Source organism: Halichoerus grypus, chromosome 9, assembly GCF_964656455.1.
Source record: "Halichoerus grypus chromosome 9, mHalGry1.hap1.1, whole genome shotgun sequence".
Lineage (NCBI taxonomy): Eukaryota > Metazoa > Chordata > Mammalia > Carnivora > Phocidae > Halichoerus > Halichoerus grypus.
In genome coordinates this window covers 124,524,860-124,541,249 of record NC_135720.1, presented here as the reverse complement: position 1 = coordinate 124,541,249, position 16,390 = coordinate 124,524,860, and the positions used below count along the sequence as shown (strand labels likewise).

At 39.6% G+C, this 16,390-nt stretch overlaps 1 long non-coding RNA gene across 4 annotated transcripts in view; it reads right to left on the bottom strand.

Moving 5' to 3' along the window:
• LOC144379110 (uncharacterized) overlaps window positions 1–16,390 on the bottom strand; it is a 162,182-nt gene that overhangs the window by 49,228 nt on the left and 96,564 nt on the right. Inside the window, exon 5 of one of the 4 annotated variants that reach the window (XR_013441381.1) lies at window positions 15,196–15,245. The exons of the other annotated variants lie outside the window; for them this stretch is intronic. This is a non-coding gene — a long non-coding RNA (uncharacterized LOC144379110). Of the gene's footprint in view, window positions 1–15,195; window positions 15,246–16,390 lie in introns of those variants that run through there. 4 annotated transcript variants of the gene reach the window in all.

Below are 16,390 nucleotides of genomic sequence, written 5' to 3'. Positions count from 1 at the left end.
TACACATTCTCTATTCTCTTTTTTTTATAATTCCTCTTATCCAACTGGTGGATTTCTGCAACTCCTATGTTAATCCTCTATACATTTTATCTTTATCCCTCAAGTTTGCTCTTTGCTTTTTTTAGAATTTATTAATTTTTTTAAGATTTTATTTATTTATTTGAGAGAGAGAGAATGAGAGAGAGAGAGCACAAGAGGGGGAGGGTCAGAGAGAGAAGCAGACTCCCCGCTGAGCAGGGAACCCGATGGGGGACTCGATCCCTGGACTCCAGGATCATGACCTGAGCCGAAGGCAGTAGCTTAACGAACTGAGCCACCCAGGCACCCTCTTTGCTATTTGCTTTTAACCCTAGGAGAGATTTTTGGCTTTATATTTCAGCTCTTCTGTTGAATTTCATATTTTAGGTACTATATATTTAATTTATAAATAGTCTTCTAATTGTTCTCCTTTCAATCATACTATTCTTGTTTTAGGAATACAATGTCTTCTCAAATATCTTTGAAAATATTCATTAAATACTTTAAAAATATCTTTGTAGTTCCTGAATTATTTCTGTTTCCTTGAGACTTTGTGCATTTTGGCCTTTTCATTTCCTTCTGGTAATTTTCCTCAAATATCTAGTGATCTTGTTTGTACACTCATATTTATAAATGAAGGATTTCTTAATGATCGCTATCCATTGTTGTTTTCTTCTGAATTAGGATTGATATGCTTTTTGATAGGCTTGTCTGGTGAATGGGAAGGGAGATAAGAAACTCTATATGAATGCACAAGGCTAGCTAACAGGCAGATTTTGCTTTAGGATGTATACATGGGGAACTGGGCTTTAGTTAGACATTCTGTTTCATCTCCTCCCACCAAATGTCAGAACAAGGAGTGCTTTACTCTTAGACCAACACTCACACTAAAATACAGATCCCTCTTCAGCCAATTCATTCATTACTTTAGAGAAGAAACTCCCGTTATTTTTCCTCTCACTTCTGGAAGTAAAAACCTGGTTCCCTTTGTTCTATCCATGTGTATGGGGGGTGGGGGGAAGAGGGGACTACTAACCCTTCACCTGGACATCCACTGGCATTTTGCCAGGATAATTGGCAGCTGCTTCCCCTGAAATTCCCCTCATACTCACATTTGGACTTTGGCTTCTTCTACTCTGTCTCATCCATTGACGTATTGCCATCTGCTTTCATATTCAAGAAATGTGTTGAAGTCTTTCATCTACAATCAACCTTCCTTCCCAATTTCTTCATTGTTACAGATTTATTTCTTCTTGCACTCCAACACTGTCATTTTAGTGAAATCTCTGGCAAGAAGGGTATTATACTCACATGCCCAATCAACCATCTTGCACCAGACACTTCCTCACCCCATGGTGGTGTTTTTAAAATGAATTTCTTTGTTGAAAGTCTACTCATCTCTTATCTGTATTTCTACTGCTTAACATGTTATTTCTGGAGACAACAATAGGATCTTGTTAGGAAGAAGAAAGCAAGAAAGAAGAAAGTCTTAAAAAGAAGCAAACAAATGAAATAAATTTAGATAACAAGCAATTTGAACCCTTTCTTAACCATTTGTGATAAGCAGTTACAAACAGCCTATGTTATTAATCTCACTAAAGGACCTTTGTCTCACCAACCAATTTACCATGTGCCACAAAGATTATCAAGTGAGCAACTTCCAAGAGAAACCTGATCCTTCATACAGGAGGCAAGTGTACTTGCCAGCAGCGTTTCCAGAATACGGAAAACACATGCTGCAGAGAGTCTGTAGGAAAACACAGATAAACCAATCCCACTAAAGAACCTACTTGGTTACAAGACTGCAGAACACTGAAAGAGCAACTGTAAGGCTCAGTTTTGAAAAGTGTACCTTATACTTTACTTAATTCCTTTCCTTGAACTTAATTCTGATCCAAAACTCTATTGCAATTAGGACAGCAGAAAACGTAATCTCAGTTGCTACTGTAGTCTTTTGTCTTACTAGGCCTACAACAGAATCATGGTGCCCAGATATGGAAAGAAGCCAGTCCACCCACCTCATGAATGCTGGTGTCTTCATTGCCCTGGAAGTCCAATAGACCTTAGTTATGGGTGTTGGTCCAGAAAGGAAATTCAGCACTTTAGGTACTGTCTCCCTTTGAGGTCTAGTTAGCTCTTGGAAGCCTTTCCTTGGAGTGGTATGGGGTCTCTCCTTCTTAAGAGACCTGTAGACCTTTTATCTCTCTCTAGAACACTCTTTCTATGGAGATGTGTTGATGTAATTTACTTAATTCATTGGGGTTTTAGGAAATACAAAAGTTAACTCAGTAGGCCATTTCTGTCTTTTTACTTCCTTGAGGCAGTGAATCCAGAATATGGGTACGGGGAGTGAGGGGGAGCAGGAGATACAAGGGAGAAAGAAGGCAAATACTATAAGGAAAAAATCAGTCAATGTTTCAAAAATATCCTCATGCCACAATATGTACATTCAAACATATAAGTATACTGGGTGGGTTTTGTGGAGGAATACAGAATGGTGTCCAGCCCAAAATGGATTTGGAGGGTTAGAGTAGGGCAGGGATGGGAGATGAATAGGAAAGATATTTTTGAAGACAGCTCCACAGAAATTACAACAGAATCTCTTGAAGAATTTGAGTATAAGATGAAAATAGCCTCCAGTTGTAGTGGGTTGGTTGTTAGCCATGCTTCCTCTCACAGGGCTTTGTTAAAGGACTTTTGCCAAAGTTGTGTCACACCACATTCAGGAGAAATCCTGAGCCCATGACTAATGTTCCTGGAGACTATGTGAATATGCAGAATGGTCATGTTGTGTGAAAATTTCTCTAATCATTATAGAGGAAGAACAAACATTCCTGGAAAATTTTGTGGTTACAAAAAACCAGTGTCTATAGCATTCATGCCATTGCTACAGGACAGCCTTGGGGGGCTGTCAGCCAATTTCACCCAGTATTCTAAGGAATCTCTAAATTTTAAGAGGGTCCAGTGTGATCCCATTTAGATCCTACAATGATATCTATTCACTTAAGAACTATAAAGATTCATTTTGTTCAAGGAAAAAACATTGAAGGTGATTATGAATACTTAATAAAACATGTTCTCAAACCAAGCACATGGATCTCTTCTCACACACGCTGGATCCTCTGCATGCTTATGGTTCAACATGGCCAGCAGCCTCAAGTCTACAAGACTTTGTCTTGGCTCCTGATAGTAACTGACCCAATCACTCAGTGTGCTGAATCCAACCTTTCATGAAAGAGAATCTGATTGACCAGGGTTGAGTTGTGTCCACCATTGCCTATGGTGCTGCTTCCCATATTAGTTTATTGGTAAAAACACAGTGGTCAGGTCATGTCCCTTAACCAAAGCTATAGATGTGGGCAGAACTTTTGTAAGAGCATGAAATCAGCTAGGCAATGACTAGCCTTTTCAATACTCTGTTCATCCACAGCTAGTCCCTTGATGTTGTTTGTGTAGATACTAAGACAATGATATTATTTTAGTGCATCCTGCCTTTGATTTAGAAATATTCAATATTTTCTATTTCTGATTCCATATGTGGTCCCACATTCATTGATGGGATGAATAGAAGATTGTCTTAAAGAATTATTTGAGGAAGTTCTACAAGATTTTCAATAACTAAGGAACCCCTTGATGGTATTATTGCTTCGTTAAATTCAAGGGTGAGTGGTCACACACATGCCGGCATCAACATTAAATCAAGGGCTATTATTCATCAGAGGCCTATTTAATTTCTATTTGAACCTCTTTTCCCAAAGGCAATAATTATTGAATAACTTTATTGCCCTGTGGAGAAAGGCATTCCAGGGCCTCAGGGCTCACCAAAGTGAATGTGGTTTCCATAAAGTCTAGCAGTTCTTGACTCCCATGTTCACTCCTACTTCTCCATGCCAAGACATGCCAATAAATACAGACCACCATTTTCTCTGTGCTATTTTCACTGCTACCAGTTTTGCGTTTCAGCACAAGAGCTGTTCTTAGCCAGAAAATGCCAGATGGCACTGAGGAATCATTCGTACTATTCCGGAGCAATGTCATCTGCAAAAGAGAGCCAATAGCTAATTGACAAAGATACCCTTGCTGTTTTTATAGAAGTCAAGATGTCCTACTTCTATCACTAGGACTTTCCTTTTGCAATTGGCTTGAGTTTCAAACTCTCTTTGGAACTTTATTGTAGGCATAATCCTCCCCAAACCCTCTCTTCAGATGCTGCTCTGCAGTGCCTTCTCCTTCAGATGATTTCTCTTTACTTTGCCAGCTTTAGATGTCCATTCTCCTCTCCCTTCAAGTTACTTCAGCATTCCTTACCTGCATTCTTTGATAATTATCATTTGTTATTTGGAATTTTTAGCTATCTTTTTAAAAAATAGATCTACTTCTTATCTTCACAACCAGCTGATGAGATCCTTCTAGAAGACACCTAAACATTTTGTTTCTTTCTTCCTCTGTTGCAGCCTCCATAGTGATTCTTGCTTAATAGGTACCTAATTAATATTTGTTGATTGAGAGATTGTTACTCTGAGGTTTGCTATATCCAGATCAGAAAGTTCAGAAGAACAGAGTCCTATAGTGTGTGATGAAGTCAGGAATTAAATAGTAAAGTTTATCAAAATTACAGAGTAGATTTCCCCAGAAAATTGTTTTATTTAGTCAATCATTCAGCTAAGTCACAGAAAAGAGTGGCCAGGAAATTACTCTTTACATCTCATTCCCAAGTTTACCTGTGAGTATGGCTCAAATCCAGTGATTTCCAATTGTCTGAATGGATTTGCTACAATAGAATCACACATGAAATTTGCTGCAATAGAATCACGTCCACGTTTCTGAATCAGAATATCATAGTGGTATTTAGAAATTTAGCAAACACCAGAGGTGATACTGATGACAGTTTGGAAAATATTGTTCTAGAACAGTGGTTCTCAAAATGTGGGCCCAGGGTAGCAGCATCGCCATCACTTAGGAGCTTGTTAGAAATATAAATCCTGGGGTCCCAGACTGCTAATCAGAAACTCTGGTGGCCCAGCAATTGTATTATGTTCCTGATGATTCTGAAACATACTACAGTGTAAGAATCAATAGTATAGGGACTTCTTATGATTATAATAATCTAATATTTCTAGGAAGCCACCTGGATAAAAAATTGGTTTGATTGCTTAAAATATGTGACACTGTTAACAATTTGCCATTTGTTTATTTAACACATTTTTGCTAAGTGGCTCTTACGTGTTAGGTACTATGCTGGAAATAAGAAGATGAATAAGAAATAGTTTTTGCCCCAAGGAATTCTCAGACTCAAAAGAAATATGCATATATAAACAAATAATTGTGATTCAGTGTGTTCAGATTAATTTTGTAAAAGATTACTTTTGTTGTGTAAAGGATTAATTCTGTTTTGAGGGATGTGGTTCATGGAGGACTTCTGAATTCTAAACCAGTTTTGAACACTGAGGGATATACAGATTTCTTTTTTTTTTTTAAGATTTATTTATTTATTTTAGAGAAAGAGAGAGAGTGCACACGAGTGGGGGAGGGGCAGGGGAGGGAGAGAGAGAGAATCTCAAGCAGACTCCACGCTGAACACGGAGCCTGATTCAGGACCCAATCTCACGACCTTGAGATCATGACCTGGGCTGAAACCAAGAGTTGCATGCCCAACCAACTGAGCCACCCAGGCTCCCTGGCTACATAGATTTCTATGCATAGAAATCAGATAGGTATCAAAACGGTCATTTATGACTTTATGTGAGGATCTGTGGGTTGCAGCAAGAGGATAACTAAGTTTGAAGTGTATTTACCTAGTCAGAAATGTGACCACAGCCAGTCTCCTCTAATATCAAGTACAACTAAAGCAAGAGTTCAAAAGAAGGAAGTCACAAGAAAGTCTGAGCTTTAGTATTAACTGTATCCACTGGAGATAGATGGGTTTACTAATGCTATATTTTTACATGATACCTCAGAAGCACTAAATGAGGGAGGAGAGAATACCTGGAATTATGGTTCTTATATTATTCCCTTCTGGGAATGAAGTGTAAGGTTTGTTTTGTTTTGTTTTCTCTAATAAGAACATATGGGACTGAGTTGTCAAGTACCCTTCACCAAAAACCAGGAGTTTGTAGTCAGATGAACAGAAGGAAGGGAGCATTTAAGATGGAGGAAATAGTACATGCAAAGGTCCTGGGGCCTAAAATAACATGGGAAGTTTGTATAAGCATGGCATGGAATTTGGTTGTTTAGTTTTTTGGTTTTTCTTTCACTTAGGGTCAGGAGGCTAAATTTATTTTTTCCAGTTTTTTTGAAAAATAATGGGCCCATATCACTGTACAAGTTTTAGGCATACAGCATGATGGTTTTATTTACATATATTGTGAAATGATTACCACAATAGGTTCAACTAACATTCAATTTTCATATTGATACAATAAAAAGAAAATAAAGAAGAAAAAAATTAAAGGAAAAAAATTCTCCTTGTGAGAACTCTTAGGATTTACTCTTTTAACATCTTTCCTATAGATCATGTAGCAGTTTTAATCATCATGTTGTACACTATACCTCTACTACTTATTTATCTTATAACTGGAAGTTTGTGTCTTTTGACCACCTTCCCCCAATTCCCCCTCTCCCTCCCCTCTGCTTCTGGTAACCACAAGTCTGATCTCTCTTTCTATGAGTTTGGTATTTTCTTGTTTTAGATTCCACGTATAAGTAAGATCATAAAATATTTGTCTTTCTCTGTCTGACCTATTTCACTTAGCATAATGCCTTCAAGACCCATCCATGTTATTGTAAATGGCAGGATTTCCTTTTTTTAAATAGTTGAATAATATCCATATATTATATACATATGTATATATACATACATATACCACATCTTCTTTATCCACTCATCCACACCTACATTGTTTCCATGTCTGGGCTAATGTAAATAATGTTGCTATGAACAAGGGAGTGCAAATATCTTTTTCGAGTTAGTGTTTTCACTACCTTTGGGTATATTCCCCAAAGTGGAATTGCTGAATCATATGGTAGTTTTATTTATAATTTTTCTGAGAAGCCTTCATATTACTTTCCATATTGGCTGTACTAAGTTACAAACCTTAAATTTATTTTATTTTTTATTTTTTTAAGATTTTATTTATTTGAGAGAGAGAGAGAGCATGAATAGGGAGGGGCAGATGGAGAGGGAGAAGCAGACCCCCTGCTGAATAGGGGGCCTGATGCGGGGCTCGATCCATCATGATCCGAGCCAAAGGCAGACGCTTAACCGATTGAGCCACCCAGGTGCCCCCCAAATTTATTTTAAATATTAGAAAGAGAACTTTGTTGGTTTTATAATGGAAATATCTGAGAAGTTTACCATGAGTAATAAGAGGAGACTGATAAACTATGATAAAGATGAAATAAAATGCACTCATATTGTACTTTATATTTATTTTCTTTATATTTCACATTATTTATTTATATTCACAGGTTAGTTATATTTAAATCTTATTTCTTTCTTTATTTTATTGATATGAGAACTAGAAAACTATGGGAAGGCATCCCCCAATGTTAACAGTGAATACTTGTATAATGTGAAATTAGTGACTATTTTCATTTTGTTTTGCTGTGTGATTTTCCCTGTTTTTTTTCAGCTTTTGGCAGTGGGCATGTATTGCTTTTAAGAGGTAGAGCTTCCCACTTTTCTGAAGAATGGGTGTAGGTGATCTGTCATTCTGTCTTAATTGTCAGCCTGGATAATGACCCTGGCCATCAATATTAACCATGGACTGGACACAGCAGTTATAATTTGAGGAGGTTCCTTTGCTGAACGTAGAACCAATCGCAATCTTTATTTTTCACCATTTTATCTGTTTTCTGTAAATTCAGGGTTTTTAAAAAATTAAATAGATTCAATTCAAAAATAAATTCCTAACAAAGTTGTTGTAACAACTCTTTCTAAACCTTTTTGAATTTGGGGATTTGGGAATTGTTAAAAGCAGCATATTTCTTTCTTAAAGATTCTTTGGTGAGAAAGTAGATTGGATTCTTTCTTTAACCTCCTTTTATGGGTCTATTTACTTTTATATAGTTCATGAAAGAGATATTAATGTTTCTTTTCCTTTTTGTTTTGCTGAAATGAATCTTAAAAGTGAAGTCTCCAGTAGCAAATCTTAAGAATTTTTCCCTTCTATTCTGCCTCTGTTCACATTTTCTGAATTAATTTCTCTTTTTTCAGAAATCTTGGGGATGCATGTGACTTTTCCCTTACTTGTGAAATGACAACTTTGCATTTTTTCCAGAACGGCCTTAGTGTACCCATATTCTGTCATGCATTGCTATGTCCACGGAAGCACAATTCTTAAGGGCTGAGGAATGAACAGGGTCTTATTTAGAACTAGTTTTCTGGTTTATTGCTCACGGCCATGTCACGCAGTCTTTTCAATCAGGATGGAAACACCCAGCAGCTGGGTGTCCATCTGCCAATTCATCAATTTGAGAAGCAAATCTGTTTCCGTCCAAGTCATTGTGTGCAAGGCATGGGGGCTGGTTCTGTGCCCACAGTGACTTCCTCCACAGTTTCTTTTCCAACCACCGCACCCTGTCCCATAGTTGGTGAGAAAGAGCTGTCCTTGTCACTGTCTTCTCAGGCATATCTTACAGCCAGCAGAACAAACCAGAAACCCCATGATGGGTGGGATCTCCTCCAAGAGAATGGAAGCAACAGGGTGGGAACAGAGTCCCAGCATAAGAGATGATAGACTTGACACTGGAATTTTGGTGACTGTGGACAGGTCATTTCACCGGTCTGTCTGCCTCAACGACCTCCTCTGGAAATAGCATATCGATCCCACTTGACGTGGAGGCACTGGGGCTTGAGTGAATCCTGATGGGAAAGTGTTTGACACGTGGGCAGGACCACCCAAATATTAGCCTAAAAAAGAGACTGGTTAGCAAGGGCCGTACCCTGAGAGCACGTGGAAACAGATTAGACAGGGTCTGGAATATTTGTAGGAAGCTGAATGAGGAGATGAAGGAAAGGCACATAAGAAATGCTCTGTTAGTTCACTTCAGCTTCCTCATAACCCTACAAGGTATGTGGTCTTATTTCACAGATGAGTTAACTGGGACTCACAGAGACTAAATAACTTGGATGAACAGAGCAATCCAATGGCATAACTGCTAATTTAGGGGTGTCTGATTCTGAAGCCATATTCTTCCTATGATATAGATAGACTATGTGCATGTGTGTATATGTGTGTGCATGTGTGTGTGTGTTTAACACTTACAGCTAGGTAAAGTATTAAATGTGCAAATCAAGATTAATATTGATAACTGTATCAGAGGTGTAAGTGGAAAGAGTTTATTGGAGGTGCTGTTTATAGATGTGGGGACAGAATTGAGGGAGCCACAGGGAGAGACTGGCACTCAGGGACAAGCACCAGCAGAAAGCAGTCTGCAGCCCCAAGCCTGAAGGACCAGCAGATCTCTAGCCTTGCAAGTGGGGCTCCAGCAGGAGCTGTGGCTGCAGAGACAGAGGCCTGGAATGGAGGGCGATCAGAGGGGAATCAATACCCTGATCTGACCAGTCTCTCCTCCTACCCTCCGGTTTCCTGGCAGCACCTCCCCTACTTAACCAGAAGCTAGGACAACAAGTCCTGGCTGATGCAAGCCATTGAGGCTGATGCCTTGGGGCGCAGGAGAAGGGCAGAGAGTGATGGGGAGAGGAAAATGGAAAACACTAGCACAGTAATCAACCACAAGTGTGGCCAACTTGGAGTCAAATCAGAATTGCGGTGATGAAAGAAACAGTGCAACTTAAGAACATAAGAAGGGAAAATAAAGTGGACTTGGGAGCCACAACTTCATCAGCAGGGAAAGAAGTGGGCAGTGAAAGGGAGACAAGAATCATCACTAGGGCCATGTGAAATATACTGGGATGTTAGAGACTAAAAATATTCCCGGCCAAGTGGTCTTATGCTAGGATTCCACCCTGGATGGATGGATGACCGAGGCCTGAGACTACTTACACTCCTGCAAAGATGAAGCATAGTATCATCTTAATAGGGCCCTGCTTGAGAGAGATGCTGGTGATATAAACATCCCTGCAGTGCTGGATACCAGTCTCCTGTTGGGTGTAATTAGTCAGTGACTTTCGCTGGAATGAGCGGTTTGGAAATGGAATGCCAGGTTTGATTAGCAGGTATGTCAATCTCGGTCTGCTAGTTCCATATTCTGAACCCTGTGCTCATTCTACATGAATTGCGCTGGTTGCAAAATTTAAAACAGGAAGCATGAAGTGCTGGGTCTTCACTCTGAGACAAGACCACGATGTAAGCATGGTGGTACCTCCATGGTTTTACAGGGCAGCAGATCCAGCAGGATGACTTGTTCGAGCAACCATATTTGTTGAGCTCCTGCTATATAGACTATGCTAAACTATGTATAAACTTTGATGTGTGCACTGGTTTCTTAGAGCTGCTGTAACATATTACTACAAACTGAGTGGCTTAAAACAATGGAAATTTGTTCCATCACAATTCTGGAGGCTAGAAATCTGAGATCAAGATGTTGGCAGGGCCATGCTCCCTTCAGTGGTTCTAGAGGAGACTCCTTCCTTGTCTCCTCCAGCTTCTTGCATCTCTGGATGGTCCTTGTCTTGGGAAAGCCTCTCTCCAATCTTTGCCCCCACCTTCACGTGGCCACATGTCCATTTGATTCTCTTTATGTCCAAATCTCCCTCTCCTTTCTCTTACAAGGATACCAGTGATCGGATTTAGGGCTCACCCTAAATCTAGGAAGATTTCATCTTGAGATCCTTCACTAATTACATCCACAAAGGCCCTATTTCTAGGGACACATTCTGAGGTTTCAAGTGGACGTGGATTTTGCGGGGGAACACTATCTAACACACTATGACATGATTTAATTTGGGCGTTGCTGTTATGAACTTCAGTGTTATTCCCCCATATATTCCTTCTTTGTTCCCATTTTTTTAGTTATGGGCAAAGCATTTTGTGCGTGTATGTGTGTGTGTTTTCATTCACTTTGGAATAAAATGAGTGCTCTGTCCACCCCTCTGTCTTTCCTAAATTGTCTTATTTCATCACAGAATTTTCATATTCTTGCTTGTACTTTCTTTATTTCTTATAATGAAAAAAAAAAATCTTTTTAGCAGTTAACCTTCAGCCTCCACGCTTATCCACCCCCCAGGGACATTCTCAATGGCCCGTTTTCACTGAAGGTCTGCAGACCACTCACAACATCATTAAATTGGAAATGGAGAACCTTTTTCTTGAGTTCAAAATGGTTTCATTTTGTGGCAAATTGATTTCTTGCTTCTTTCAGCAGTCTGGCCTCGTTGGGAGGGGTGGGTTCATCCATCAGGTAGGGAGTTTCCTGCAAATTTACAAAGTCTCCACCTCTAACCCTCTGCCCAAACAGACATCAGACTCACCAGGAAATCTCAAACATATAGAATATTAAGGGTGTCACTCAAGGCCCTGAAGTAACAATATTAAGAGAAGAACAATATGCATGTTTGAATTTTCAAATCTAGAGTATTTCTGCCTATTATTTCATGCCCTTTGGAGAGGTGAACTTCTGGGGCCCTTCTCAAACCCAGGGCAAGCCTGATCCTTCCCTGGTGGTTCTGTTGTGAAGAAGAGCAAAGGTAAAACAATAGCTACTAACAGTGGTTAAAAAGAGAGTGCTGAGTACTTTTGATATGGTAACAAACAGCTTTAAGCAAATTCTCTTAGTCACTTCTTTTAACCACCCTGTGAGGAGGCCACATATTCACAGGTGGGGAACCCAGAGGCTTAGAAGGTTAAGTACCTTTGCATATTAATGATTTCTCAGGACTCTTATTTCTAAGGTTCCCATTTTTTCCTCCTGTCAGTCAGGGTCCCTATAGGAAACAGTGGCTCACTCAACTTTAGGTAATTCCAGGAAGGTTTATTTGGAAAAGGACTATTTATTAAGGTGTGGAGAGTAGAGAAGAACCACAAGGGATAGGCTTAGTGGCAGCTGAGCTGTTGCCACCCAAGTCCCCAGAGACATGGAGCCATTACCCGAGACTGTAGGGGAAGACCTGAGAGAAGCCATAACTTTCAGTCAGAGGATAAGCCAGCCTGAAGTGACCTTGGAAGGATAATACATACTTTGACCCCACTCTCCTTTCATGTAAGCTATCAAAGACCTTCAGAAGTGTCTAGGGAGAGTGACCACCAGCTTGTTCAGGTTTGCCCAGCACTTTCCCAGCCTTAGCACTGAAGGTCTCCCATCTCTAGGACCTCCACAGTCCCAGGCAAACCAGATCTATTGCTCATCCTAACTCTCAGGCTCTGAGCCACAGGTAGGTGCTGCCTAAGTTACCCCCAGAGAAACACAGGGGCATGAAGAAGGCTGACCCCACCCATCCATCTATGGGCCTCATTCATTAGCTTAACTAGTATTTACTGTGCCAGATACTGTTCCAGCCTTTGGGGAGTCAGCAATAAATGAGATGCAGGTCCTACCTCATAGATAATGAGGGAGACAGGAACAAGGAATAGAAATAAACAAGGAAATAGATATATAATGTAATTTCAGGCAGTGATAAATGCCATGAAGAAAACGGAATTCTCAAGGTGCAGACTGGAAGACTGTGACTATGAGGGTGCACTCCTTTAGACAGGGTGGTCTCTCTGAGGAGATGCCAGCAGGTATATTCCTAAGTGAAGACGTTTTGCCCATTCCAGAATTTGAGCTGGTGGAACTGCTTGTGGATGCTCGTTCCCGCTCTCCCATCTTTTGTGGCTTTCCTTCGGCTCTCACTTTCTCCCTCAAGCTTTTTCTCAACTCCCTCTGCTCCTCTCTGCTCTCCTTGAATCCCAAAGATAGAACATGCCTCTGCTTTACCCAGTAATTACAGTATGGGACATAGAAAAAAGAGAAGAGAGGATTCAGAAGCCTGAGCCTACAGAAGATAAACTCTCATATCTAAATTTTACTTTCTGGGATTCTAGCTCTTACTTCCCAAAGAGTACATTGTAGCCCCTGGGTTCTGTCCCACCATCATGAAATCAGAGTCAGCAGACCAGAAAGCATTTTCAGAAGGCGCTCAATGCAGGGATGAAGGCCTCGAGACGTTAAGGACTAGCCCAAGGTTTCCAAGGGAAACCAGTATTACTGGACTTCTTTGAGGGAAAGTTCACATTTGCCCCTAGATCTACCATTTCTATTGCCCAAAGACATACAGGGAGCCATGCTGAAGCTCAGAGATCCCCTGATATTTAGTAGTATCCGTGGAGAAAATATTTATAACTTCATTCTAAAAGGAAGGAAAAAACCAACAACCTTGTTTTATCTCAAACCCCCTCCGTTCAATAACCATGAAGCCAATACAACATTATCGAACTTCCTTTGCCTCTGGAATTTAAAAGAACGTAACAGGCAGTAATTGCTGGCTTGTTCTTAGACCACAGGAAACCACTTGTCACTATCCATTCACAGCTGCTTTTCAAGAATATTTTCCTTGTCTACATTAGGAAGAAATACATGACAAAGCAAAACTAAAAAGCTACTTGTTATATTCCAGTCAGAGAAACTAAACTAAATTTTCCTGGATGACCACGTATTTGCTTGTGACATATATTCATGTGTTTGCACGTGGCTTGTTTATATATTTATTTATCTGTATATTTATTTATCTATTTATATTTGGTTTGTCGGTTTTGCATTATAGATACATTAACCCAGATATATTACAGGAGTGCCTAGATTCTGAGTGGTTTCTCCAGGGAGTAGTAGTTACAGTAAAGCATAACCCACTGCCTGCAGGATTTGGTAATGTTCTCTCTCTCCTTTCCTCTCTCTCTCTCTCTGTGTCTCTCTCTATACACATATATATGTATATATGCGTACACATACAAAATATATATAATATGTATACATACACATATAAAGTATATATAATATACACAGACATATAAAGGATATATAATATATATGTAATATATATGTATGTCAGTGCATAGAGAAGAGAAACTTAACTTTTAAACTTATGGATCTCCTTATTTTTATATATTTTCTCCAAAGAACACCATCTACTTGACAAAATAATTCAACATAAGGAAAACGTTGAATCTGACAACCCACTTTTAACTTACTGGTGGAAATTGGGGACAAGGTGCCAGTCTTGATTTGGAGTTTTCAGCTTCTTGTCAGTCTGTGTCATGGCCCTAAGACCTCTATCTTAAAAAACAGAATTGGCAAAAACTTTCCCTGAATATCCTTTCTTTAGAAAGAAAAAGCTCTCATTGAACCTCACAGAGCTTCCTTCTTTTCCCAATGTGCAGTAACCCGTATATTCCCGAGTGAAGACATTTTGCCCATTCCAGAATTTGGAAATCCACTCAGAAGTGGATGCTCAGCCATAACAGCCATTTCCTTAGTTGAATTAGATGTGGCGTAAACCCTTCTGGTTTCCAAAGGTAGGTGGACTCTAATGGATCACATGAGACCACTTAATCTAGGTGTTTTCAGAAAATTTCTCTCTTGAAAGACTCACCAGAGACCCCCATATTCTGAGGGGAGGGAATCCAAAACTGTGATGGTCTCCTCTTAGGTGAGGGGGCATGTCACATTATTCAGTTAGTATTCCTATAATTTATGTCAAGTTGTTCAGTTAATATTCCTATAATCTCTACAAAGCCAGAAGTTTTGTGTGTCCAAGCCTATTTTTGTCACCGTGTGCACCATCAGAACTTTCTGGAGTGCTTGTTAGAAGTATAGACCTGAGCTCCTTCCCTAACCTTGTGGACCAGACTCTCTGAGGGCAAAGCCAGGGATCTGCATATTTAATAAGTTCTGCACTTGGGTGTTATGCTCTTCAATCCTGAGAACTTCTGGTTTAAACAGGGTCACCCCAGGTGGGAGAATTCAATGCATTTTCATCATCTGACACCTTGACAAGTGGGAAAGATTATCCAGGTTTGCTCCCATTTTTACCTTTACAACTAAAGTGTAAGGTGGGAGGTGAACAATATGCATGATTGAGAGTCTAAATGACATGAAATTAGAGTGTTTTAGGAATAGTTTAACACATATTACTGAGGAATTTTTCTATAGCAAGCGCTGTGCTCGGCAGTGGAGAAATAGAGATGAATAAGACATGGTGCCCATCTGCAAGCAACTTACAAACAACAGAGAAGGCAAAAAATTCCTCTATAACACAGTAAATGCAGAGCTGGAGTCCCGAAAAGGACCTGGAGAAGAAAAAGAAGTAGTATTGTACTACTTTGCAACTTTCTGATCAGGGTGCAACTTACACACAGAGAAGCACATATATCTTATATGTGCAGCTCAATAAATTTTCATACATGCACACATCCATTATAACCACCACCTAGATCAAGATACGGAACATTTTCAACATCCCAGAAGGCTCCTTTATGTGCTCTTACTGCCGTAAGTCTCCCTAAAATGTGACCATTACTTTGACTTCTGTCACCATAGATTAATTTTGTCTGGTTTTTCATATAAATTGAATCACACATGTGTTGTACTTCTTTTGTCTGGCTTCATTCATTCAACATTCCCCTGCAACATTTCACTCATTCTGTTCTATTTTCTGGTACTTCTTTCTTTGTCACTCTGTAGTACTCCCTGATTCATTCAACCACTGATGGTCATTTAGATGGTTTCCAGTTTGGGATTATAAGGAATAAAGTTGCTATGAACAATCTTGCATGTCTTTTGGTGGCTCACATCTATTGGATTTATACCTGTCAGTGAAATTGCTGGATCGCAGTGCTGCATATATTCATCTTTAGAGAACTGATAACAGTTTTCCAAAGTGGTTATACCATTCTCCAATCCCAGTGGCCATGTAGAAGTGTCTTTGTGGTTCTGCATTCTTGCAGACATTTAGTGTTTTCAGTCTTTCAAATCTTGGTCATTTTCGTGCACCCACCTATGTGTGCATGTGCATAGGGGTGATATTTGCTAGTATCTTAATTACGTTTTAATTTGCATTTCTTTTTTTTTATTTTTATTTTTATTTTTTTTTGACAGAGAGAGCACAAGCAGGAGGAGTGGGAGAGGGAGAAGCAGGCTCCCTGCTGAGCAGAGAGCTCAATGCATGGCTTGATCCCAGGACCCTGGGATTATGACCTGAGCTGAAGGCAGACGCTTAACTGACTTAGCCACCCAGGTGCCCCTTAATTTGCGTTTCTGTCACTAGTATTGATGTTGAGTAATTTTTCACATGCTGATTGGTCATTTGGATATCTTGTTTTGTGAAGTGTTATTGCAAGTCTTTTGCTCATATTTTAAAATCTGATTACTCCTACTGCTTTGTAGGAGTTCAAACCTATTCTAGTTTACAAGTCCTTTGTTGGGTATAGCTGTT